Below are 27,265 nucleotides of genomic sequence, written 5' to 3'. Positions count from 1 at the left end.
ATGTGCTCATTCACTGGAAGTTTTTGGTGGGAATATATTTTCTGAACATCACGCGCCAATGTAAAATGCTGTTTTTGGATATAAATATGAACTTTATCGAACAAAACATGTATTGTGTAACATGATGTCCTAGGAGTGTCATCTGAGGAAGATCGGCAAAGGTTAGTGCTTCATTTAGCTGTGTTTTGGGTTTTATTGACACATCTCCTTGCTTGGAAAATGGCTGTGTGGTTATTTTTGTCTATGTACTCTCCTAACATAATCTAATGTTTTGCTTTCGCTGTAAAGCCTTTTTGAAATCAGACAATGTGGTTACATTAAGGAGAAGTGTATATTTGAGAAATTGAAATTATGATATTTTTGCTGTTTTGTATTTCGTGCCATGCTATTTCACTGGCTGTTGAATAGTGTGGGACGGTCACGTCCCACCTAACCCAGAGAACTTAACTACACATGGTTGATGATATTACTAGTGTATCTAACGTGTCCTGCGTTGCATATAATCGATGCGGTGCCTGTTAATTTCTCATCGAATCACAGCCTACTTCGCCAAACGGGTGATTTAACAAAAGCGCATTTGCGAAAAAAGCACTGTCATTGCACCAATGTGTACATAACCATAAACATCAATGCCTTTCTTAAAATCAATACACAAGTATATATTTTTAAACCTGCATATTTAGTTAATATTGCCTGCTAACATGAATTTCTTTTAACTAGGGAAATTGTGTCACTTCTCTTGCGTTCAGTGCAAGCAGAGTCAGGGTATATGCAGCGGTTTGGGCCGCCTGGCTCGTTGCGAACTGTGTGAAGACCATTTCTTCCTAACAAAGACCGTAATTAATTTGCCAGAATTGTACATAATTATGACATACATTGCACAACCTTCAATGTTAACAGCAATATTTAGACTTAGGGATGTCACCCGTTTAGATAAAATACGGAACGGTTCCGTATTTCACTGAAAAAAAAGAACGTTTCGTTTTCGAAATGATAGTTTCTAAGGCTCGTGTTTCTGTGATTATTATAATTAAGTCTATGATTTGATATTTGATAGAGCAGTCTGACTGAGCGGTGGTAGGCAGCAGCACGCTCGTAAGCATTCATTCAAACAGCACTGTCCTGCATTTGCCAGCAGCTCTTCGCTGTGCTTCAAGCATTGCGCTGTTTATGACTTCAAGCCTATCAACTCCTGAGATTAGGCTGGCAATACTAAAGTACCTATTAGAACATCCAATAGTCAAAGGTATATGAAATACAAATGGTATAGAGCGAAATAGTCTTATAATAACTACAACCTAAAACTTCTTACCTGGGAATATTGAAGACTAATGTTAAAAGGAACCACCAGCTTTCATATGTTCTGAGCAAGGAACTTAAACGTTCGCTTTTTTACATGGCACATATTGCACTTTTACTTTCTTCTCCAACACTTTGTTTTGCATTATTTAAACCAAATTGATCATGTTTCATTATTTATTTGAGGCTAAATTGATTTTATTGATGTATTATATTAAGTTAAAATAAGTGTTCATTCAGTATTGTTGTAATTGTCATTATTACAAATATATATAAAAATCGACCGATTTTAATCGATATCGGCTTTTCTTGGGTCCTCCAATAATCGGTATCAGCGTCAAAAATCATAATCGGTCGACCTCTAGTCTACATACCACCACAAACCGATGCTGGCACTAAGTCCGCACTCAATGAGCTGTATACTGCCATAAGCAAACAGGAAAACGCTCATCCAGAGGCGGCGCTACTAGTGGCTGGGGACTTTAATGCAGGGAAACTTAAATCAGTTTTACCTAATTTCTACCAGCATCTTAAATGTTCAACCAGAGGGAAAAAACTCAAAACCACCTTTACTCCACACACAGAGAATGCATACAAAACTCTCCCTTGCCCTTCGATTGACCAACCTGACCATAATTATATCCTCCTGATTCCGGCTTACAAACAAACAACAAAAGCAGGAAGAACCAGTGACTCTGTCAATAAAGAAAGTGGTCAAATGATGCAGATACTAAGCTACAGGACTGTTTTGTTAGCACGGACTGGAATATATTCCGGGATTCTTCCGATGGCATTGAGGAGTACGCCACATCAGTCACTGGTTTCATCAATAAGTGCGTCGATGACATCGTCCCCACAGTGACTGTACGTACATACCCCAACCAGAAGCCATGGATTACAGGCAACATCCGCATTGAGCTAAAGGGTAGATCTGCCGCTTTCAAGGAGCGGGACTCTAACCCAGACGCTTATAAAAATAAAAAAATGCCACTATTGCCTGAGACTAACCATCAAACAGGCAAAGCGTCAATACAGGACTAAGACTGAATCGTACTACACTGTCTCCGTCACTCGTTGGATATGGCAGGTCTTGCAAACTATTACAGACTACAAAGGGAAACACAGCCGCGAGCTGCCCAGTGATATGAGCCAACCAGATGAGCGAAATTACTTCTATGCTCGCTTTGAGGCAAGCAACACTGAAGCATGCATGAGAGCATCAGCTGTTCCGGACGACTGTGTGATCACACTCTCTGTAGCCAATATGAGCAGGACCTTTAAACAGGTCAACATTCACAAGGCCGCAGGGCCAGATGGATTGCCAAGACGTGTACTCAGAGCATGCGCTGACCAACTGGCAAGTGCCTTCTGAGATTTTCAACCTCTCCCTGTCTGAGTCTGTAATACCAACATGTTTCAAGCAGACCACCATAGTGTTCTTGGGCACAGGGACTAAGGTAACCTGCCTAAATGACTAATTACCCGCAGCAATCAGGTCTGTAACCATGAAGTACTTTGAAAGGCGGGTCATCTCACATCAACACCATTATCCCAGAAACCCTAGACCCACTCCAATTTGCATACCGCCCCAACAGATCCACAGATGATGCAATCTTTATTGCACTCCACACTGCCCTTTCCCAGCTGGACAAAAGGAACACCTACACTACCGCTCAAAAGTTTGGAGTCACTTAGAAATGTCCTTTGTTTTTGAAAGAAAAGCAAAAAAAGTTGTCCATTTTAAAATAACATCAACTTGATCAGAAATACAGTGTAGATGTTGTTAATCTAGTAAATGACTATTGTAGCTGGAAACGGCTGATTTGTAATGGAATATCTACATAGGCGTACAAAGGCCCATTATCAGCAACCATCACTCCTGTGGTCCAATTGCACGTTGTGTTAGCTAATCGGCTACTATTTAATGAAGCTGCCAGTTGAGGACTTGTGAGGTGTCTGTTTCTCAAACTGGAGACCCTAATGTACTTGTCCTCTTGCTCAGTTGCGCACCGGGGCCTCCCACTCTTTCTTTCTGGTTAGAGCCAGTTTGCGCTGGTCTGTGAAGGGAGTCGTAGACAGCGTTGTATGAGATCTTCAGTTTCTTGGCAATTTCTCACATGAAATAGGCTTCATTTCTCAGAACAAGAATAGACTGGTGAGCACAAATGCTGACGCTCCAGATACTCAACTAGTCTAAAGACGGCCAGTTTTATTGCTTCTTTAATCAGAACAACAGTTTTCAGCTGTGCTAACATAATTGGAAAAAGGGTTTTCTAATGATCAATTAGCCTTTTAAAATGATTTGCTAGCACAATGTGCCGTTGGAACACAGGAGTGATGGTTGCTGATAATGGGTCTCTGTACACCTATGTAGATACTCTATTAAAAATCAGCCTTTTCCAAATACAATAGTCATTTACAACATTAACAATGTCTACACTGTATTTCTGATCAGTTTGATGTTATTTTAATGGACAAAAATGAGCTTTTCTTTCAAAAACAAGGACATTTCTAAGTGACCCCAAACTTTTGAACGGTGGTGTGTATATGAGAATGCTATTCTTTGTCTACAGCTCAGCGTTCAACACCATATTTCCCTCAGCTTATCAGTAAGCTAAGGACCCTGGGACTAAGCACCTCCCTCTGCAACTGGATCCTGGACCTCCTGACGGGCCGTCCCCAGGTGGTAAGGGTAGGTAACAACACATCTGCCACTCTGATCCTCAACACGGGGGGGGCCCTCAGGGGTACGTGCTCAGTCCCCTCCTGTAGTCCCTATTCACACATGACTGCATGGCCAGGCACAACTCCAACACCATTAAGTTTGCAGATGACACAACAGTGGTAGGCCTGATCACCGACAACTATGAGACAGCCTATAGGGAGGAGGTCAGAGACCTGGCCGTGTGGTGCCAGGACAACAACCTCTCCCTCAACGTGATCCAGACAATGGAGATGATTGTGGACTACAGGAAAAGGAGGACCGAGCACACCCCCATTCTCATGGACGGGGCAGTGGAGCAGGTTGAGAGCTTCGAGTTCCTTGGTGTCCACATCACCAACAAACTAACATGGTCCAAACACACCAAGACAGTGGTGAGGAGGGCTAGACAAAGCCTATTCCCCCTCGGTAGACTGAAAAAGATTTGGCATGGCTCCTCAGATCTTCAAAAAGTTCCACAGCTGCACCATCGAGAGTATCCTGACTGATTGCATCACTGCCTGGTATGGCAACCTCTCAGCCTCCGACCACAAGGCACTACAGAGGGTAGTACATACGGCCCAGTACATCCAAGCTTCCTGCAATCCAGGACCTCTATACTTGGCGCTGTCAGAGGAAGGGCCTAAAAATTGTCAAAGACTCCAGCCACCCTTGTCATAGACTGTTCTCTCTGCTACCACATGGCAAGCGGTACCGGAGCGCCAAGTCTAGGTCCAAAAGGCTTCTTAACAGCTTCTACCCCCAAGCCATAAGATTCCTGAACAGCTAATCAAATGACTACCCAGACTACTTGCATTGTCGTCGTCCCCCCCATCCCACCCCCTCTTTTACGCTGCTGCCACTCTGTTTATCTATGCATAGTCACTTTAACTCTACCTACATGTACATATTACCTCGACTAACCTGTGTCCCCGCACATTGACTCTGTACCGGTACCCCCTGTATGTAGCCTCGCTACTGTTATTTTACTGCTGCTCTTTAATTATTTGTTATTTTTCTGTTTATTTTTGACTTAACACTTTTATTTTTCTTAACTGCATTGTTGGTTAAGGGCTTATAAGTAAGCATTTTGCTGTAAGGTCTACACCTGTTATTTGACGCATGTGGCAAATAAAATTTGATTTGATAAACTGCCTCTGCCATATGGACACATTGATTTTTCAAATAAAGAAAGATAGCTTACTCTGAGGAACTAGCCCCCTGCACCTCTCTGGTTCAGAGCGGTTGGGTTAAATGCAGAAGACACATTTCAGTTGAATGCATTCAGTTGTACAACTGACTAGATATCTCCCTTTTCCCTTCATAGTTTTGATATATTATCATTCACAATGGATGTTGAATAAACACTTTTCTACTATAGCCGTGAGAAGTAGGGGTGCTGAGGGTACTGCAGCACCTCCTGATAAATCGCTACCTCAACCTTATCAGGACAGAGAAACCAGACACATGGGGCACTCCAAACAAAAGACAATGAAAAAATTGACAAATCTCTTAAATTATGGTTATGAAATTAACTTGTTTTGAACTCTGCAAACAACATTTCAACTGTGAGAATGAAAACGGTAAATCATTAATTTAATAAATGCATTAACAGAAATGTATGTAACCAAATGACGAAGAGTAACGGTACATTTACTACTGATGACATGTTATGGGGAATTGATGAGAAAAAAATGATCAGAGGGCAAACAATACACACAATGAATGTGCAAGAGTTGGCGGGAGACAGCTGAGCCATTCTGGAGAGAGACTCCCCTACATCTTTTCCACATACCCCTTCTTGTTTTAATTATACTCAAACATTATAGTCACACACATATATATTTTAGATGCTTTTCGCTGACAGCTGCAAGTCAGTAATCAGCTAGGCAGGCCTATTGCCACGCGCGCTGCCCAAATTGCGGGCTAACCAAATAGGCATAGGCCTATGAGCTTTTTCAAATACGCTAATGATCCTGTTCTCGGTTCCTCTGTGGCTAAGTCATGCTTGCTGGTGAAGTATTTTGAATGAATTTTATTTATGTATAGACAGGAGTGATTTATAATTAATTTATCAAATGTATTTCCATTTACTTCCCTATTGGACCGCCATTTCATTTCTCTCCCGTTTTACTGGATTTCATATCCACTTTTTCTTTGGTTATCCAGAAGCCAAATGTACAATCCTGGTCATATTAGCAACGCATCCCAGTTGTTGCATCTTTAGATTCCCCCTCTTTCTAACTTTCTAACAGAGATTTTATCGGTCACATGTGGAACCACTATCAGGTGCGCTGTTAAGAATGGTGTTCTCGCAAATTGTTTTTTGGCAAATGTTTGAAAGGGCAGTTTTATTGGCCGCTTCATTACATGAGTTACATGTTCTGTTAAGATGCATTACCATAATGTGATTTGTGTCATTCTGAGCACCGTGGTTGGATGCCCTAATGGGTTACTCACCCAGTGCATATGTGTCTGGTAGATTTCTCAAATGGTAAATAAAACATCTTCCTGGTCATGTTGCCTGGCGCCACATTTTACTAACGGAAATCCTTCTGTGTACTAACATTTATTACACTGTTACATAGTGCTTTAGTAATTGCTCTGTTATTGCATACTAATGAAATTGAGTGGTTTGTGTCAGTTCTGTACGGTTTTATTTCTATCTGCAAGGAAATCACCATAACTTCTGGATCTCTCTCTCTTCCTACAAGGCCAATGGTCTGTCCTTCCATGGGATGATAGTGTGTTGGTCTGTCCTTCCATGGGATGATAGTGTGTTGGTCTGTCCTTCCATGGGATGATAGTGTGTTGGTCTGTCCTTCCATGGGATGATAGTGTGTTGGTCTGTCCTTCCATGGGATGATAGTGTGTTGCCTAGCCATCCACAGATCAGAGATAAAGACTGATGGAGGAGGAGGCATGTTAAAAAACCTGACCTTTATCTTCTCCTTTACGGCTGCATGCCCCAGCTAGCTGCTGCCACTCCCTTCCCCCTTCACAGGGTCCCCAGCTAGCTGCTGCCACTCCCTTCCCCCTTCACAGGGTCCCCAGCTAGCTGCTGCCACTCCCTTCCCCCTTCACAGGGTCCCCAGCTAGCTGCTGCCACTCCCTTCCCCTTCACAGGGTCCCCAGCTAGCTGCTGCCACTCCCTTCCCCCTTCACAGGGTCCCCAGCTAGCTGCTGCCACTCCCTTCCCCCTTCACAGGGTCCCCAGCTAGCTGCTGCCACTCCCTTCCCCCTTCACAGGGTCCCCAGCTAGCTGCTGCCACTCCCTTCCCCCTTCACAGGGTCCCCAGCTAGCTGCTGCCACTCCCTTCCCCCTTCACAGGGTACCCAGCTAGCTGCTGCCACTCCCTTCCCCCTTCACAGGGTCCCCAGCTAGCTGCTGCCACTCCCTTCCCCCTTCACAGGGTCCCCAGCTAGCTGCTGCCACTCCCTTCCCCCTTCACAGGGTCCCCTGATTTGCATATGGCTCCTGAGTCCTGACCCTCCGTTTGGCCCTCCCAGGGCGATGCTGGGAAAGGCAGGCAGACGGGCCAGAGTGAGGCCCATCTGGATAACCCCCTCTCCCATGTTGTCCCCCCTCTTCTATCACCCGATGGTACTCATCAGTGACCATGTGATGCCACATGGGAACGTTCTCCTCTATCCCAGAGTTCTGTGTGGATAAGGGGAGGAAAGATTTGGGCAGGGTCCAACTGACTAGTATGGTCTGTCTATGGGCTGTTTTCACTACCTGCTCTAGCGCTACATTGATTTAATCTCTCTGTTTTGTCATGACATCTTTCACTTAGTCTTTGTAACCATGGTATTAACATCCAACGTTTCACTATCACTCTCCTTTCTGCTTTGCCAGTAAAAAAATAAACAAGCCATTTATTTGCCATTTCATTGAAGGGCATCTCAAGCGCATTCTTCCCTGGGTTGTGTGAAATTAGATCTATGAATCATCTCAGTGAGTCGTTGAACTCTCCCTGGGGTAGTAGGAGGTAAAAACTCCCTATTCCCCTGCGTGACAGATGGCCCAGAAAGGGCCTGCTACAACCATGATTGTCATTATTAGTTTTAGAACGTGTGTTCTGACAGATGCAGCAGGCACACACATTTAAGGCTTCCAGGAAGACAGGAAGAGGAGGAGGACAAAAGGGAGAGAGGGTGGGTTGACATTTCCAGTAACGCTTCCACTGACATCGATGTGCCCTCCACTCACTCAGTCACGCACACACTCACTTGCTCACATTCTATCTCACCCTCTTGCTTGCTCTCCTCCCTCATTCACACACTCTTCCTCCTCCTTCCCCAGAACCAGGTCATTGAACAGGAAGGATTATGGGTTGCCACTGTCACATTAGTCACAAGGCTTTGGTTCAGTGCTCTGTTGTCTCTACTTTCTGTCCCACTCCCACCATGCTTATGGGTCACAAGTGATTACTGTAGTTGGTTCAGGGAGGCAGGCAGCGCTTTTTCCTTCTTTTCTTACGCTTAGATTTTTACCTCAATGACCTAGAAGTTGGAACAATTCACCAATCCAACACTGCTGTTCAAATACATTTATATTGGTCGCGTACACATTTTGCAGATGTTATCGCAGGTGTAGCAAAATGCTACATGTTTCTAGCTCCAACAGTGCAGTACACCGAATGTACAAAACCTTAGGAACACCTTCCTAATATTGAGTTGCACCCTCGTTTGCCCTCAGAACAGCCTCAATTAGACAGGGCATGGACTCTACAAGGTGTCAAGTGTCCCACAGGGATGCTGGCCCATGTTGACTCCATTGCTTCCAACAGTTGTGTCAAGGTAGCTGGATATCCTTTGGGTGGTGGACCATTCTTGATACACAGGAAACTGTTGAGCATGAAGAACCCGCCAGCGTTGCAGTTCTTGAAACACTGAAATCGGTGTGCCTGTCACCTCATACCTTTTTCAATGGCACTTACATCCTTTGTCTTGCCCATTCACCCTCTAAATGCCACACATACACAATCCATGTGTCAATTGTCTCAAGACATCCTTCTTTAACCTGTCTCCTCCCCTTTATCTACACTGATTGAAGTGACATCAATGAGGGATCATGGCTTTCCCCTGAATTCACCTGGTCCGTCTGTCATGGAAAGAGCACATTCGGTGTACCTGAAAATACACATCAAAATGAAGAAATATTACAACGTTATTATTGTACCCTCGATAAACAGACTAGGTCTACAAACTGGCCTATCACAATAAATGTTAATGGAACGTGTGTATGTAAGTTATGGAGAAGCAGTGTATTCCACAGACGAGTAGGGAAAGAGAACTGGGGCCTGATGGGGGGGTTAAACTCCAAAGGAACTGCACTTCATTCAAAATGAATGTGTGACCAAAGGCATTTGCCGTTCTGGTTTCTCCTTGTCCATTAAAACTCCATATTTCTCAAGTCCCACTGCCGACTGTGGCTGCTAAAAGCCTCTGTGCTTCTGGTGTGGAGGCGGCAGTTGGAGCCAGACATGACCGACTGTGTGATTTATTACACCACATCTCACTATCACTTGGTCTTGGCTCCTCTTCCCTGTCAATTCTGTCATCCCTTCGCCAAGATATTGTAGTCGGCTGGGGCTGCATGAGCAATGTGCAAATTATGCAGTGTTGTTGAATGCAACATTTCCTTTTTTAATTCCGTAAACCTCTTTTTAGGTCCTCTGAATAATGACAAAACTACCATCTTTAGAATCGTGTTCAATGAGCTATATCATGAGCCTTTCTGTCTGATACTTCTACAGAATTTAGAGTTGTGTGTTACAGCCTGCATGGGTGAGATTTAGGCCAACAGACGATGTCTCGAAGTCTCTTGTGAATGTCTCGTTCAATAATGTATTGACTGGTAGTTTGCCATACTGTCTATACTATTCATCCCTCTTGGTGTTTTTCCTATTTTGTTGCATTACAACCTGTAATTTAAATTGATTTTTATTTGGATTTCATGTAATGGACATATACAAATCGTCCAAATTGATGAAGTAATTTTTTTTTGTTACTTGTTTCAAAAGATTCTACAAAATAAAAAACTGAAAAGTGGTGCGCGCATATGTATTCACCCCCTTCGCTATGAAACCCCTAAATAAGATCTGGTGCAACCAATTACCTTCTAAAGTCACATAATTAGTTAGATTGCACACAGGTGGACTTTAAGTGTCACATGATCTGTCACATGATCTCAGTGTATATATACACATATATACACCTGTTCTGAAAGGCCCCAGATTCTGCAACACCACAAAGCAAGAGGCACCACCAAGCAAGCGGCACCATGATGACCAAGGAGCTCTCCAAACAGGTCAGGGACAAAGTTGTGGAGAAGTACAGATCAGGGTTGGGTTCTAAAAAAATATCTGAAACTTAATGGAGCACCATTAAATCCATTATTAAAAAATGGAAAGAATATGGCACCACAACAAACCTGCCAAGAGAGGGCCGCCCACCAAAACTCACGGACCAGGCAAGGAGGGCATTAATCAGAGAGGCTTCAAAGAGACCAAAGATAACCCTGAAGGAGCTGCAAAGCTCCACAGAGGAGATTGGAGTATCTGTCCATAGGACCACTTTAAGCCATACACTCCACAGAGCTGGGCTTTACGGAAGAGTGTCCAGAAAAAAGCCATTGCTTCAAGAAAAAAAATAAGCATACATGTTTGGTGTTCACCAAAAGGCATATGGGAGACTCCCCAAACATATGGAAGAAGGTACTCTGGTTAGATGAGTCTAAAATTGAGCTTTTTGGCCATCAAGGACAACGCAATGTCTGGTGCAAACCCAACACCTCATCACCCCGAGAACACCATCTCCACAGTGAAGCATGGTGGTCGTGGCAGCATCATGCTGTGGGAATGTTTTTCATCGTCAGGGACTGGGAAACTGGTCAGAATTGAAGGAATGACTGATGACGCTAAATACAGGGAAATTCTTGAGGGAAACCTGTTTCAGTCTTCCATAGATTTGAGACTGGGACGGAGGTTCACCTTCCAGCAGGACAATGACCCTAAGCATACTGCTAAAGCAACACTTGAGTTGTTTAAGGGGAAACATTTAAATGTCTTGGAATGGCCCAGACATCAATCCAATTGAGAATCTGTGGTATGATTTAAAGATTGCTGTACCCCAGCGGAACCCATCCAACTTGAAGGCGCTGGAGCAGTTTTGCCTTGAAGAATGGGCAAAAATCCCAGTGGCTAGATGTGCCAAGCTTATAGAGACATACCCCAAGAGACTTGCAGTTGTAATTGCTGCAAAAGGTGGCTCTACAAAGTATTGACTTTGGGGGGGTGAATAGTTATGCACGCTCAAGTTTAATGTTTTTTTTTTTTTTTTTCTTTTCTTGTTTGTTTCACAAGAAAAAATATTTTGCATCTTCAAAGTGGTAGGCATGTTGTGTAACTCCAAATGATACAAATGCCCAAAAATGTATTTTAATTCCAGGTTGTAAGGCAACTAAATAGGAAAAATGCCAAGGGGGTGAATACTTTCGCAAGCCACTGTACACATATATTTATATTCCGCACTCGCATTGCTTGTTCTGATATTTCTTTATTTAAATGTTTTTGATTTGTTTGTATTGTTAGGTATTACTGCACTGTTGGAGCTGCACTTGTGTTAACATCTGCAAAATATGTGTACGCGACCAATACAACTTGATTTCATTCCATATCAAGACCTCTGGTGATTGTCCCAGAGTGTTAAGCAATGACCTTTCTCTTGACTCACAGCATCTCGCCCCCACCCCGCTAAAGGCGTCTCTTTCTTCTGCTTCTGTTGTGGAAGGGTTATCTCATCTGACAACTTCCTGTTATTTGTCCTGTTTCCCATTTCCTCACAGTGATTGAGGGCCTCTCTCTGTGGCACCAAAGTCTTACCAAATCAATGGAAGCCAATTGTTTCCAAAATATATGTTATTAGGTTTCACAATAGATAAAAATGACACAGATAATCTGGGAGACAGTTAGGCCTTATGTGTTTTTATTGGACACATCACATGCAATGACTTTTACCCTTCTAAGCGATGGCTGAGATTTGATTTAGACTACTATGCCATATAAAATAATTCTTGAAAAATTATAATGCTACAAACATAATAGCCAGATAAATAGATGAATGCAGGGCTGGTGTGCATAAAAGATCACAGTGAAAATATGATTACCCTGAAAGGTCTGTAACTTACTTGTACATCAAAGCCACATGACTGAATAAATGTTATGTTTATGGATTAGTCTTCAGTACAGTCAGACCATGGCCGGATGCTCCTATTGTAATGCTACACGATGCTCTGTTGTGCTAATGGGGATAGGGATCATGTCTGGACCAGACTCTGTTGAAATAGACTCTTTCTGGTTGCTTTTGGGCTCCTTTTGTCAGCTGTGAAAACAAGATGAGATGGGAAGAGGTCTTGCTTGCAGAGGGGCACAGAGTCCACCCCCTGTCCCATGGAATCACCCCTATTGGAAGTTTGGGGGCCCCTGGGCCTGGCGCCAATGTGAACCTGGTAGCAGTGTAAGAATTCATTGTGTGGGGGTAACACAAACTAAACGTAGACTTGGACAGATTTGATAATGAGGGCCACCTGGATGTATTCCCTGTGGTCCTCATGCTATTTGAATATCTACAGATGTTCAATTAACTATTTTAATCAGACTTCTCATATTAGTAAACATTGCACACTATTGATTTTCTGCTTCTTTATAAGCAGCTCTAGTGAGTGAGTCGGTGATGACGCTACTGGCCCAAGCACTGGATTCAAAGCCTGCTTTTCAAAATTGTGTTTTTAAGAGCTGCAACATCTGGCTGTGCTACTTGGCCTGCAGCCAACGTGCAGGCAGGATATGATCCCTTTTTTAATTCACATCATGTGCACAATCTGAGAACGCTTGCTCTTCATTAGACACAGGAAAGAAAAAACGAATGTGTGCGTGCCGCGTGTACGTTTTTAAATCCTCAAAAGAGCAGTGTATGTGTGCCTGTGTGCAGCTTTTGCCCTGTGACATGGCTGTAGCTAGGGCTAGCGTAATTACCATATAACCGCGTAGCCTAACCGACGGTTATGGATGAAGACCGTCATGAAAATCGAACAACCCTCGTAACGTATTATAATCATTTTTGGGGTGGAACGATCAGCTGACCGAAGATGGAACCGCCGGGCATTCGTGAGGATGTGTTTTTCTGCTGTTACATGGCCTCTACAAAGTGATGGAACTTTGTCGCTCCTTGCTGAAACAAGCAAGGCGTTGTAACAAACAAGTCTTTGGTTGCTTAGGCAACACCCCCTTCCCTGCAGTCAGCAGCGGAGGAGAGGATCTTTTTTTTTTTACGTTGACCGCGTCATTTGGCTGACCAATAACCGTCACCCAAAATTCCATGGTAGTCACAGCCCTAGCCAGAGCTGGCTCTACGGGGTGGCAAAGCTGGGCTAGGACCAGTTAGCGTGGGGAATGGGTAGGTATTACATTCTAACTGTTGACCAACAAGATTGAGAAGAGCCAGGACCTAGCGCCAACAGCACGAGGGTAACATCACAACAAGCACCTGCACCTTTGTTACCCAAGCCATTAGCATCTGACGGCCTGTTGGCTCTAACCAAAACTAAACCGGGGAAGCAGAGTTTGCAAGAAACAAAGTGAAATCGCAACCACAGCTAGCAACAACATATGGACCTCACTCAGTGTTCTTTAAAGATACGGCGGGCCTTTGTCAGCATTGCCATCTGTGCTGTTGGCACTGAAACAGGGATTTATATTCACATTTTGGACATCTACAGCAATGTGAGAAAATTCCTTCTCACCTCTGAAGAACGTATAGCAGTGAACACAGACTCAGCATGTTACATCAACGAAAAGCCAAGCTTGTCCAGCTGGTATTTGAAAGGGACCTGACAAATACATTTCACCAGGAAGGAGAATGGAATCAAACTTCGCATGAGATTCAACACCGCATGGAGGAGGCTGCAACTCATCTAAATGGTAAGCTACAACCTTTATGGCCCGGGCCGCCATGGCAGAATTATTCATTCATTGGTTTTCCCTCAAGTAAGTCTACTGGTTGTTTGGCAGATGTATTTTTATGTAATGTATAGTTTAGGCCTTTTTGCTGTTTACTTCAATCTAAAAGATGCATTGATCTGTCATTGCTTGCTTTTGCGGGTCTAATTGCTGTTGAGAGATATCTATATCTAGTTAGCTTAGCCAAGACTCAATGGCCTTTCACTCACGTGTCTGTGAAGCTGTAGGCCTATAGAGTATTGACACGGACAGACTTACCATTTCCGTGGGGGATTTAGTAAGGGACTACAGTACAGTTTGTCTACAGAGATGATCAGAGACTTACTATGAGGCCTAATCCAAAAATAATCTAATTTCATTCTTGTTCAACTGCCACTTGTGCCACTTATAGAGTGTGTATTTATCATAGCTGAAATTTGATTTTTCACCTGTAAATTGGAGACGCAGTATAAGTGGAGCTTTCTGGCCCTAAATAGTCTAGCAGCGGTGGTCAACACAGGAGATTAGAATCCCACCTACAGTATGATGGCCCCAGATGGAATGCTGGGGCCTGGTTGTCATGGGGACAGACGAGCCTGGGACTCGTAATTGTGTTGGGAGATGGAGCCTACCATCTGAAAACACTGTAACCCTTGTAATTAGATCTGTTCTCCACTACTTAGAGAGGAGATGCATTTTGTCATTTTTTTTAAATCTAAACTCAGCAAAAGAAGAAACGTCCCTTTTTCAGGACCCTGTCTTTCAAAGATAATTCGTAATCCAAATAACTTCACAGATCTTCATTGTAAAGGGTTTAAATACTGTTTCCCATGCTTGTTCAATGAACCATAAACAATTTTATTTATTTTACCTTTATTTAGCTAGGCAAGTCAGTTAAGAACAAATTCTTATTTTCAATGACGGCCTAGGAACAGTGGGTTAACTGCCTTGTTCAGGGGCAGAACGACAGATTTTTATCTTGTCAGCTCGGGGATTCGATCTTGCAACCTCAATCTTGCAACCTGAACATTAATGAACATGCACCTGTGGAACGGTCGCTAAGACGGTAACAGCTTACAGACGGTAGGCAATTAAGGTCACCGTTATGAAAACTTAGGACGCTAAAGAGGACTTTCTACTGACTCTGAAAAGACCAAAAGAAAGATGCCCAGGGTCCCTGCTCATCTGCGTGAACGTGCCTTAAGCATGCTGCAAGGAGGCATGAGGACTGCAGATGTGGCCAGGGAAATAAATTGCAATGTCCGTACTGTGAGACACCTAAGACGGCGCTACAGGGAGACAGGACGGACAGCTGATCGTCCTCACAGTGGCAGACCACATGTAACAACACCTGCACAGGATTGGTACGTCTGAACATCACGCCTGCGGGACAGACACAGGATGGCAACAACAACTGCCCAAGTTACACCAGGAACGCACAATCCCTCCATCAGTGCTCAGACTGTCCGCAATAGGCTGAGAGAGGCTGGACTGAGGGCTTGTAGGCCTGTTGTAAGGCAGGTCCTCACCAGACATCACAGGCAACAATGTCGCCTATGGGCACACACCCACCGTCGCTGGACCAGACAGGACTGGCAAAAGTGCTCTTGACTGACGAGGCGTGGTTTTGTCTCACCAGGGGTGATGGTCGGATTCACGTTTATCGTTGAAGGAATGAGCGTTACACCGAGGCCTGTACTCTGGAGCGGGATCAATTTGGAGGTGGAGGGTCCGTCATGGTCTGGGGCGGTGTGTCACGGTATCATCAGACTGAGCTTGTTGTCATTGCAGGCAATCTCAACGCTGTGCGTTACAGGGAAGACATCCTCCTCCCTCATGTGGTACCCTTCCTGCAGGCTCATCCTGACATGACCCTCCAGCATGACAATGCCACCAGCCATACTGCTCGTTCTGTGCGTGATTTCCTGCAAGACCGGAATGTCAGTGTTCTGCCATGGCCAGTGAAGAGCCCGGATCTCAATCCCATTGAGCACGTCTGGGACCTGTTGGATCGGAGGGTGAGGGCTAGGGCCATTCCCCCCAGAAATGTCCGGGAACTTGCAGGTGCCTTGGTGGAAGAGTGGGGTAACATCTCACAGCAAGAACTGGCAAATCTGGTGCAGTCCATGAGGAGGAGATGCACTGCAGTACTTAATGCAGCTGGTGGCCACACCAAATACTGGCTGTTACTTTTGATTTTGACCCCCCTTTGTTCAGGGACACATTATTACATTTCTGTTAGACACATGTCTGTGGAACTTGTTCAGTTTATGTCTCAGTTGTTGAATCTTATGTTCATACAAATATTTACACCTGTTAAGTTTGCTGAAAATAAATGCAGTTGACAGTGAGAGGACATTTTCTTTTTTGCTGAGTTTATTTTTCTGTTGTCATCGTGTTCCTACCTATTGAAAGCAGATTAATTCATGCTTGACTGTGTTAATGTAGGCCTGCTTAAAGGGCTTCAGCATCAAAGTGCATTGCTGGCTGCATTTAGTCATTCAGAGTCTGTTGCTCCACATAATTACTTTAGATGAGTGTAATCCATCAGATGGTGACTTCCTAGTACTCTATCGTAGGGTAATGTCTTTTTTCTTCTTACCTGCTCTAGCACAGTGAATATGATAGATTGAAGGTAAGCCCAGCTATGTTGACCAGGGCAGTGCTGCTGCTTCCTTTTGTTCACTGTGTGTTGGGAGACAACCACAACCGCACAAACAGGCCGAGGAGGACAAAGAGCAACGGATCCCATGCTAAATATAGCAGGTTCTTGGGTGCAGATGAATATGGTCTCGTTGATGTGAAGAGGTCTGTGTGTGAGGCAGAGAGGAGTCCAGGGCTGGGCCTGGGTTCTGTGCTGAGACGCACACGCTTCATGCCTTTTATATACATAATGAACTTTCTACCAAAAAAATATGCAAGTTTGCATAATCTTGGGCTGCTGGTACAAAAATAGGGATGTTGAGCCCGAAAGAAGGAAGCTATGATATGGTCTTTCGATAGGGAAGTGTTTACAGGTTTTTGGTCCCGTAATGCTGACAAACAGTTTTTCTACATGTATTTTTATAGCACAGAGATGGACCAGCTGCAGAACTTTATAATATTATCACCTAAATCAGCATTTTTTATTGGAAAGTGGAAGGATTGAGTCTCTGTATTCATCCCTCATGATATCCTAGCGGTTAGTAGTCATAAGGAATAACTATAATATTGCTGGCATGATGATGTGAAGGCATGAGAGGGTGTTTATCATATTGTCTGACATCCTGTTTCCTTGCTGGCCAGTGATGTCCTTACCAAGGGAACCAAGTGTTTCCAAGCTGCTTATTGGACAGTGACTCGCCCTTTCAGCAGCGCAAAGCAGGAAGTCAACTCTGTATGGTCGAATGTGACCTCAACAGCCAAGACCAGAGCACACATGCTGCACAGAGGGTAACATGGTAGAAACAACTATGGGCAGGAAACCCACTTAAATTCTCTCTGCTTAACTGGCATTATCGCTGACATCTCCCATCGATATCTATAGGTCAAAAGAGTTGATGGATGATATAGGTCAAAGTCAAACACTTTCCAATTCATTTGGATTCCAATTAATTAAGCAAACAATGTCAGTAGTAAGAAGGTATGAAGAGATTTTCCAGGTCACTCCTAGATGTGAAAGTGGCCCCTTTTTTTCTTTCTCGCCACTCCTCGGTTGCTTGTTTCTGGCACATACATATTCACACCTAACAGTCCCACACACTTATGAGAGTTGGACTCACTTCAGTGACTCAAGGTTTATGCTGGGAAGGTCCATAGAGAGAGACTGTAGTGCAGTATGTGTTTACTGGCTGTATGCCCTGAGCGAGGTACTGTTGGGAGGGTGCTTTACAGGCCAGATGAAATGGAAGTTCAAAGAAGCCCACTGCGGTGTACGTAGAGTTTATTGCTCCACAAATCAACATGAAGACCTAGCAGAGTTAGGTTATCTCCTGGCCTGTATAGAGAGGATGTCCATAAACATTGGGCCCCAGCTCACGGCTCAGACGGTCACTGCCAATATCCTCAGAGGCCCAGGATGGGGTGCATTTCAATATTGTCCTCATCTCCTTTCCTTAATCTGAGCAGATGTGTAATCAGTAGGATGAGCAGCCTACTTAAGACTGTTGAGATGCACCCATAGAGTCTGTCTCGCTCTCCTGATCCCAGAGCTGGAGCATGAAAGTGATTTCCCATGGCTGCCACTGCGCCCTGGTCACACTTTTCACACACACACTTGCCTACCAGGCAATTCCACGGAAACGCAATTGTGCTAATGCTCAGATTTTTCACTTAAAATGCATGCCAACCAAACTTTTTTTGTGATATGTAACTACTATGATTTTCCATTGTAGCCAATTAAATTGCAGAAATTCCATTACCAATTCTGGGGAAATTCTGTTACCGATTTGGTAACGGAATTTCTAGTTTTAATTACTTAATTCACAAACACAATTGATATCAGTAAAAACACTAATTGATAGGTCTACCTTTACTTGTTACTTCTGTGAACTTTCATTATCCTCCCTCTCCCTCATGAGAAGTTAGAACATATCTTAAAGATGTTGGTTTTTGGTAACAGAATTACAAGGCAATATTTCTTAAACTTACAGAAAGTAAACATTTCTCAAAAAAGAAATATGTGTTGATATTAGTTGGCAGGGATCTTTACTTCAACGTTATTGTGTTTTTAATGTATTCTGGTACATTTTTAAGACTTTTTCTTGTAGATGTTTTCTAAGACCCCTTTCCAGACCAGAAATCAAAGCCTTTGCTTATTCTTAATTTTTAGTGTAGATTTTTTTTGAAAAAAGTACACAGTACATTCGCAAAGTATTCAGATCCCTTGACTTTTTCCACTTTTTGTTACGTTACAGCCTTATTTTAAAATTGATAAATAAAACATTTTCCTCATCAATCTACACACAATACCCCATAATGACAAAGCGGAAAAAGGTTTTTAGAAATGTTGGTTAATTTATTAAAAACAGGTATTTTATTTACATGAGTATTCACACCTTTTGCTATGAGACTTGAAATTGAGCTCAGGTGCATCCTGTTTCCGTTGATCATCCTTGATGTTTCTACAACTTGACTGGAGTCCACCTGTAGTAAATTCAATTGATTGGACATGATTTGGAAATGCACACACCTGTCTATATAAGGTCACACAGTTGATAGTGCATGTCAGAGGAAAAACCAAGCCATGAGGTCGAAGGAATTGTCTGTAGAGCTCCAAGACAGGATTGTGTTGAGGCACAGATCTGGGGAAGGGTACCAAAAAAATGTCTGCAGCATTGAAGGTCCCCAAGAACACAGTGGTCTCCATCATTCTTAAATGGAAGAAGTTTGGACCCACCAAGACTCTTCCTAGAGCTGGCCGCCTGGCCAAACTGAGCAATCGGGGGAGAAGGGCCTTGGTCAGGGAGGTGACCAAGAATCCGATGGTTACTCTGACAGAGCTCTAGAGTTAGGAGAACCTTCCAGAAGGACAACCATCTCTGCAGCACGCCACCAATCAGGCCTTTATCGTAGAGTGGCCAGACAAAAGCCACTCCTCAGCAAAAGGCACATGACTGTCAAGATTCCGTAAGGCAGGAGGAAAAGGCAGAGTCAAACGCAGGAGACGTAGTTCAGTTGTGCCGTAGAAAGGTATATTTATTTCACCGATAAAACCACTCGGCGTAACAAAAGGGCATAGGGTGTGCCCAGAGACCACACGGGAACACAGTTAACCCCGAGAAAACAAAGATACGCACGGGGCGCAGCCCGGCAAATGTAACATTCCTCTAGCGAGAATCCGCTGGGGAAAAATGTGCAAAAAACACAAAACGTTCACAGACCTGCTCGCTGACGAATAAACAATCCCGCACAAAACACAAACCACAAGGAACAAACTAAATACCCCCCCCTACTAATTACAGAAACGGAAACAGGTGCGGACTTAAACAGACAAAACACAATGAACACAGAACATAGCTGCCACCGATCTAGTAGACCGGCGACGACGACCGCCGAGCGCCGCCCGGCCGAGGAGGGGCACCATTTTCTGTGGATACTGTGACAATGACAGCCCGCTTGGAGTTTGCGAAAAGGTACCCAAAGGACTCTCACACCATGAGAAACAAGATTCTGTGGTCTGATGAAACCAAGATTGAACTCTTTGGCCTGAATGCAAAGAGTCACGTCTGGAGGAGCCCTGGCACCATCCCTATGGTGAAGCATGGTGGTGGCAGCCTCATGGTGTGGGGATGTTTTTCAGCTGCAGGGACTGGGAGACTAGTCAGGATCAAGAGAAATATGAACGGAGCAAAGTACAGAGAGATCCTTGATGAAAACCTGCTGCAGAGCACTCAAGACCTCCGACTGGGGCAAAGGTTCACCTTCCAACAGGACAATGACACTAAGCACACAGCCACGACAACACAGGAGTGGCTTTGGGACAAGTCTCTGAATGTCCTTGAGTGGCCCAGCCAGAGCCCGGACTTGTACCTGATTGAGCATCTCTGGAGAGACCTGAAAATAGCTGTGCAGCGACATCCCCAGATCCAACCTGACAGAGCTTGAGAAGAATGGGAGAAACTCCCAAGGTACAGGTGTGCCAAGCTTGTAGCGTCATACACGAGGCTGTAATCTATGACAAAGGTGCTTCAACAAAGTACTGATTTAAAGGTCTGAATACTTTATACATTTTATATAAATTTGCTAAAATTGTTAACCTGTTTTTGCTTTGTCATTATGGGGTATTGTGTTTAGATTGATGAGGGAAAAAATATTTTTTATCAATTTTAGAGTAACGTAACAAAATATGAAAAAGTCAAGGGGTCTGAATACTTTCCGAATGCCTTAATTTCTCAAACATATATAGACTCTTAGTTTTCATTTGACTCAATTTGATATACACCTATCAGGAGTTTGGAAAATAATTTAGGTTCAATCGTTAAGTTCTGAACAGAACCATTTATTTTATAAGTTCCATTTCACTGTTCCGACCACACAAATAAAGTTCTAAACTGGTTGGAACTGCAAAAAAGTACAGGTTTGTTTTCTGATCCTTTTTAAACCTTTTTTTCAAGCAGCTTGCTGTGGAGTGGGTAAAGTATTTAATCTGTATAAGAAAGTCGTTAAGGGTAAATTGTATTTTGCCGTAAGGGCATGGTTTAATCATAATGAAAGACAAACACACACACACTGTGCTGCTTGTCGCTATGGACAGACCAGTTCAGGGTGCGAGATGCAACTGAGGTTTAGCTGGTTTGGGAGAGAGCGAGAGAGAGAATTGAGGAAGCTTGGCTTGAAGAGCTGGGCATCTTGTTATGACATGTACAGTTGAAGTTGGAAGTTTACATACACCTTAGCCAAATACATTTAAACTCAGTTGTTCACAATTCCTGACATTTAATCATATTAAAAATTCCCTGTCTTAGGTCAGTTAGGATCATCACTTTATTTTAAGAATGTGAAATGTCAGAATAATAGTCAAATAGTCAGAAGTTTACATACACTAGTATTTGGTAGCATTGCCTTTAAATTCTTTAACTTGGGTCAAATGTTTCGGGTAGCCTTCCACAAGCTTCCCACAATAAGTTGGGTGAATTTTGGCCCATTCCTCCTGACAGAGCTGGTGTAACTGAGTCAGGTTTTCAGACCTCCTTGCTTGCACACGCTTTTTCAGTTCTGCTCACAAATGTTCTATAGGTTTGACGTCAGGGCTTTGTAATGGCCACTCCAATACCTTGACTTTGTTGTCCTTAAGCCATTTTGCCACAACTTTGGAAGTATGCTATGGGTCATTGCCCATTTGGAAGACCCATTTGCGACCAAGCTTTAACTTCTTGACTGATGTCTTGAGATGTTTCTTCAATATATTATCCACATAATTTTCCACCCTCATGATGCCATCTATTTTGTGAAGTGCACCAGTCCCTCCTGCAGCAAAGCACCCCCACAACATGATGCTGCTACCCCCGTGCTTCACGGTTGGGATGATGTTCTTCGGCTTGCATGCCTCCCCCTTTTTCCTCCAAACATAACGATGGTCATTATGCCAAACAGTTCTATTTTTGTTTCATCAGACCGGAGGACGTTTCTCCAAAAAGTACGATCTTTGTCCCCATGTGCAGTTGTAAACCGTAGTCTGGCTTTTTTTATGGCGGTTTTGGAGCAGTGGCTTCTTCCTTGCTGAGTGGCCTTTCGGGTTACGTCGATATAGGACTCCTTTTACTGTGGATATAGATACTTTTGTACCTGTTTCCTCCAGCATCTTCACAAGGTCCTTTGCTTTTGTTCTGGGTTTGATTTGCACTTTTCGCACCAAAGTACGTTCGTCTCTTGGAGACAGAACGTGTCTCCTTCCTGAGCGGTATGATGGCTGTGTGGTCCCATGGTGTTTATACTTGCATACTAATGTTTGTACAGATGAACGTGGTACCTTCAGGCGTTTGGAAATTGCTCCCAAGGATGAACCAGACTTATGGAGGTCTACAATTTTTTTTCTGAGGTCTTGGTTGATTCCTTTAGATTTTTCCATGATGTCAAGCAAAGAGGCACTGAGTTTGAAGGTAGGCTTTGAAATACATCCACAGGTACACCTCCAATTGACTAAAATTATGTCAATTAGCCTACCAGAAGCTTCTAAAGCCATGACATCTTTTTCTGAAAATGTCCAATCTGTTTAAAGGCACAGTCAACTTAGTGTATGTAAACTTCTCACTGGAATTGTGATACAGTGAAATAATCTTTCTGTAAACAATTGTTGGAAAAATGACTTGTGTCATGCACAAAGTAGATGTCCTAACCGACTTGCCAAAACTATAGTTTGTTAACAAAAAATGTGTGGAGTGGTTGAAAAACAAGTTTTAATGGCTCCAACCTAAAGTGTATGTAAAGTTCCGACTTCAACTGTATTATCTGATTTAGGCCGACAGAATTATACTTATGGAGGAGTGGCTTCTATGGAGGACCTTTGAATGTCTTCCAAGAGTTGTCTTAACATTGGACCAGAGAAAACGTTAGCTAGCTAGCAAGCTAACAAGCTTGTGTGTGCAGAGCAGCACTATAATTAAAAACGGTCTCAACTTTTTGTAGTTGATAAATCCAATGTGAAACATAACTACAGTATCCTTAACTAGCATTAAAAAACTTGCTCCATTCTTCTCTAATTAAACACCTCTCTCCCTAATTTCTGAATCACGCTTGTAACGTCGTCAGAAAGCTACTGTAACCTATGCTTCTGAGGGGGAGGGGCAGGTAACTTACACGCACGCACACACTGGCAAAGATTTCCAGCTGGCAGGCAGATCCTGGAATAAGTTTGTGAGTGGCAAATGAGGGCTTTACATGTTGGTGCTCATGGGTCCTGTTACATGTTGGTGCTCATGGGTCCTGTTACATGTTGGTGCTCATGGGTCCTGTTACATGAAAATGACCTGCCTTCCCTCAGACTGTCTGCTGCAGAGAGGAGGCACAGTACACTAGTAGTAAACAGTCATGTGCAGCCCTGATTTCAATAGGCCTCTTGAACAATGCCTTTTGAGATGGGTGCCGTCCTAGAGATAATCCACTTTACAGCAATGTTTCCACAACTGTGAGAAGACCCGCTGTCTCAATCACTCACACTTTCTCACACACGCACACACACAAGGCAAGATGGCCCTGTTTACATCAGAGCCAGTCTTCATGTAAAAGAGAAGAGGGTGAAGTTGGGGGGAGAGGGGTGGGGCGGGGCAGAGAGGAGGGCGAAGTGCGAGGGGAGAGGGGTGGGGCGGGGCAGAGAGGAGGGCGAAGTGCGAGGGGAGAGGGGCGGGGCAGAGAGGAGGGCGAGGGGAGAGGGGTGGGGGTGGGGCAGAGAGGAGGGCGAGGGGTGGGGCGGAGCAGAGAGGAGGGCGAAGTGCGAGGGGAGAGGGGTGGGGTGGGGCAGAGAGGAGGGCGAGGGGTGGGGCGGAGCAGAGAGGAGGGCGAAGTGCGAGGGGAGAGGGGTGGGGCAGAGAGGAGGGAGAGGGGTCGGGGCAGGGCAGAGAGGAGGGCGAAGTGGGAGGGGAGAGGGGTGGGGCGGTGCAGAGAGGAGGGCGAAGTGGGGGCGGTGCAGAGAGGAGGGCGAAGTGAGAGAAGGGCGACGTGTGGGTGGTGCAGAGGAGAGCGATTTGGGGGAGAGGGGTGGGGCGGTGCATAGAGGAGGGCGACGTGGGGGGAGAGGGGTGGGGGCGGTGCATAGAGGAGGGTGATTTGGGGGGAGAGGGGTGGGGGTGGTGCATAGAGGAGGGCGACGTGGGGGGAGAGGGGTGGGGGCGGTGCATAGAGGAGGGTGATTTGGGGGGAGAGGGGTGGGGTCAGTGCAGAGAGGGGTGAGAGCAGTGCAGAGAGGAGGGTGAAGTGGGGGTGAGAGGGGAGGTAGTGCATAGAGGGGGTGAAGTTGCAGACTCTGGCTGTGCTGCTGCTGGATGGGGCCTGGCACTGCCATGTGGGTTGGGCTGGCACTGGATGCATTGTTCCCCCATTGCAGCCAGTGATTTCTCTTCCCAGCACTACAGTGACAGAGCAGAGGGGGAGAGTAGTGATAACTATTAGCTAGGGCATCGAAAGGACACTCCAGTTCCTCACAGAGGACTCTTACATTTTTGGAATTCTGTTTTTTTCTCTCCCTCCATGGCCTCTTTCTTGTAATGGAAACCAGGATGAGGAAAATCCAGGCACTCAGAGACGACTCCTGGCTATAGTCCTAGTCAGGGATTCTGTAAACTCTGCTCTCTGTTTCAGCTGTGGAGAGGTAACCAGAAGGTAAAGGATCTTATGTTTCCTATTCTAATGTTTACTCTACGTAGCATAAACTTTTAGAACTAGCAATGTAAATATGTATCAAGTTCAACTGCAGGCGCCAACCAGATGTCAGAGTACGTAGAACCCATGTTAACGTGGAGCCTAGGTGTGAGCTCCCATTACAACTGGCATGAAACTACAGCTGGCATGAAACTACAGCTGGCATGAAACTACAGCTGGCACGAAACTACAGCTGGCATGAAACTAGGCCTACTCAAGTTTTCAATTTAACATTACGCCAGCCTAGGGGTGTCAAAAAAAAGTCAACATACTTTAGAATGATTAAAACCAAATTGAAACTGTGTAGAAATGATAATGAAAAGTTTGTTGACTGTGTCCAGTTCGCTAATAATTACCTAAATGAAAGCTCAACAGTCAGGGAGCAAAACAATATATGGAGGACTATTTATTGCACATTTTGACGGCAAGGAAATCGAACCAGTTTTCAGTGCAGCCCAATGGACCTCGTTGAAGACCGATTGCAACCCCCCCCCTGGGCAAAACGACACCCCTGGCCTCTTGAGAATCCGGCAGAAGGTCTGGAACTGAATGTATGCTAAACCAGGCTAACAGTTGTGGAATGGTGCATTTTTGGAAGCTCCATCAAGCATGACAGACCTTGGAGTGCATGTCAGCCAATGCTCAACATCCAGAGAGAAGTCAGACTGGTGGCAGATGGCCAGTCAGGAGGTCAATAGGTCACAGACTGGTGTGTTGCATGATATGTCATGTTGGAGACATTGATTTTAGAATGGGTCTAAGCTCAAAACATTTTGAAATGACTGAAACATTAGTGTTTGGACTTTTCCTTGATATTCATCTGATACATTTCTGTACCTTTTTGAAAAACTGTCCACACATTCAATTTAGTGGTGGGTTAAATGGAAATGATTTCAGTGGTTTGAATGCCATGAAAGGGATATCTGTTTGTGTCAATGTCAAGTGAATCCCCAGTTAAAATTCATTCACTTATATCCATGATGTATTGTTTGCTGGTTATGAAAAAGCAGTCCATCTGTTGAGGCTTCCAAGGTCATCCAGACACATTGACCCCTCTTTGTTTCTACCAGGCTTAATTCTCGCAAGGTCCTTCAATTGTGTCCGAGAGGGAAAAAGGGACCACTAAGCCTGTGCTAAATTCATCACAGATCTTTGTGTGGGTAATCATTCGCATTGACCGACGCCACCTTGCTTTGCTCTTGCTGCCTGTTTTTATTTTCCTCTCGAGTGTTTGCCCTGGTTTGTGGTGGCTGGCTGGTTCTGGGTGATTTTTCTGCTGCAGCTGTCACTCCCTCCCTGTCTTTACCCAGCCATTCGAGCAGCATCTCAGTCAGTCACTCAGTGGTCTAGTCGGTCTCATACTCCCATTAGACTAATTTGCCATGGCCTGAAGTCGTCCAAGGTAAACTGGGGGTTAAGCTGGGCACCAGTTTGTGCTTGTTGTATAGATTTGTGGTGTGTGTGTGTGTGTGTGTGTGTGTGTGTGGATGGTGCTTGGCCCATGGATTAAGGGCGTCTGTTAGCAGCAGCTTGGCCATCCATCCTACTTTCTCTGGACTGGACGTGTGTAGGGCAATATTTGGGTTCCTCCTTCAGGCCTAGTTGGCAGGACGTTTGTCCCTCTATGGCACTAACTTGGCTCTGAGATTAAGAAACAGGCTTTGTTTTACAAGAAACTGGAAAGAGATGCACTCTGCAACTGTACATCTTGGCCTTGTAGTCTTGTTGGTGAGTTGGAATATAGGCCTATAATGTGATTCAAAATATGGAATTCCCCTACAGTGCTGGCATGTAAAGTTTCACCTTTTCATTCAAATGCCAACTGTTTAGTCTACAGATGTTATTTGGGTTGCCATGGTAACACAGGAGCCTGGCAAGGTTGAGCAGAAAGGTGGAGTGGGGACACTGTCCATCTTTCGCCCTGAGACACCATCTCAGACAAGGCCATGTAAAATCTTGTCAAACCATGTCAGTTTTCCCAATTGTATTTCAATTGAGCTAGGTGCTTTATTCCCAGTAGAGCCTAGGTGATTTATTCCCAGTAGAGCCTAGGTGATTTATTCCCAGTAGAGCCTAGGTGATTTATTCCCAGTAGAGCCTAGGTGATTTATTCCCAGTAGAGCCTAGGTGATTTATTCCCAGTAGAGCCTAGGGGATTTATTCCCAGTAGAGCCTAGGTGTTTGCTTCTGTGTAGAGCCTAGGTGATTTATTCCCAGTAGAGCCTAGGTGTTTGCTTCTGTGTAGAGCCTAGGTGATTTATTCTCAGTAGAGCCTCTGATTTATTCCCAGTAGAGCCTCTGTGATTTATTCCCAGTAGAGCCTAGGTGTTTGCTTCTGTGTAGAGCCTAGGTGTTTGCTTCTGTGTAGAGCCTAGGTGTTTGCTTCTGTGTAGAGCCTAGGTGTTTGCTTCTGTGTAGAGCCTAGGTG

General features: G+C 44.4%; 1 protein-coding gene across 6 annotated transcripts in view; it reads left to right on the top strand.

The window, feature by feature from the left end:
* Positions 1-27,265, top strand: part of LOC106613091 (CUE domain-containing protein 1) — a 46,004-nt gene that overhangs the window by 5,111 nt on the left and 13,628 nt on the right. For 2 of the 6 annotated variants that reach the window (XM_045724686.1, XM_014215005.2), the window contains exons 2-3: positions 24,695-24,798; positions 25,908-25,993. The exons of 2 other annotated variants lie outside the window; for them this stretch is intronic. The gene's annotated coding sequence lies outside the window, so the exon portion shown is untranslated. The remainder of the gene's footprint in view (positions 1-24,694; positions 24,799-25,907; positions 25,994-27,265) is intronic. 2 more of the 6 variants (XM_045724685.1, XM_014215006.2) reach the window with 2 other exon arrangements.

Source organism: Salmo salar, chromosome ssa09 (assembly GCF_905237065.1).
Source record: "Salmo salar chromosome ssa09, Ssal_v3.1, whole genome shotgun sequence".
Lineage (NCBI taxonomy): Eukaryota > Metazoa > Chordata > Actinopteri > Salmoniformes > Salmonidae > Salmo > Salmo salar.
Note: the sequence above shows the minus strand (reverse complement) of the source record. Positions and strands in the feature narration are given on the sequence as shown.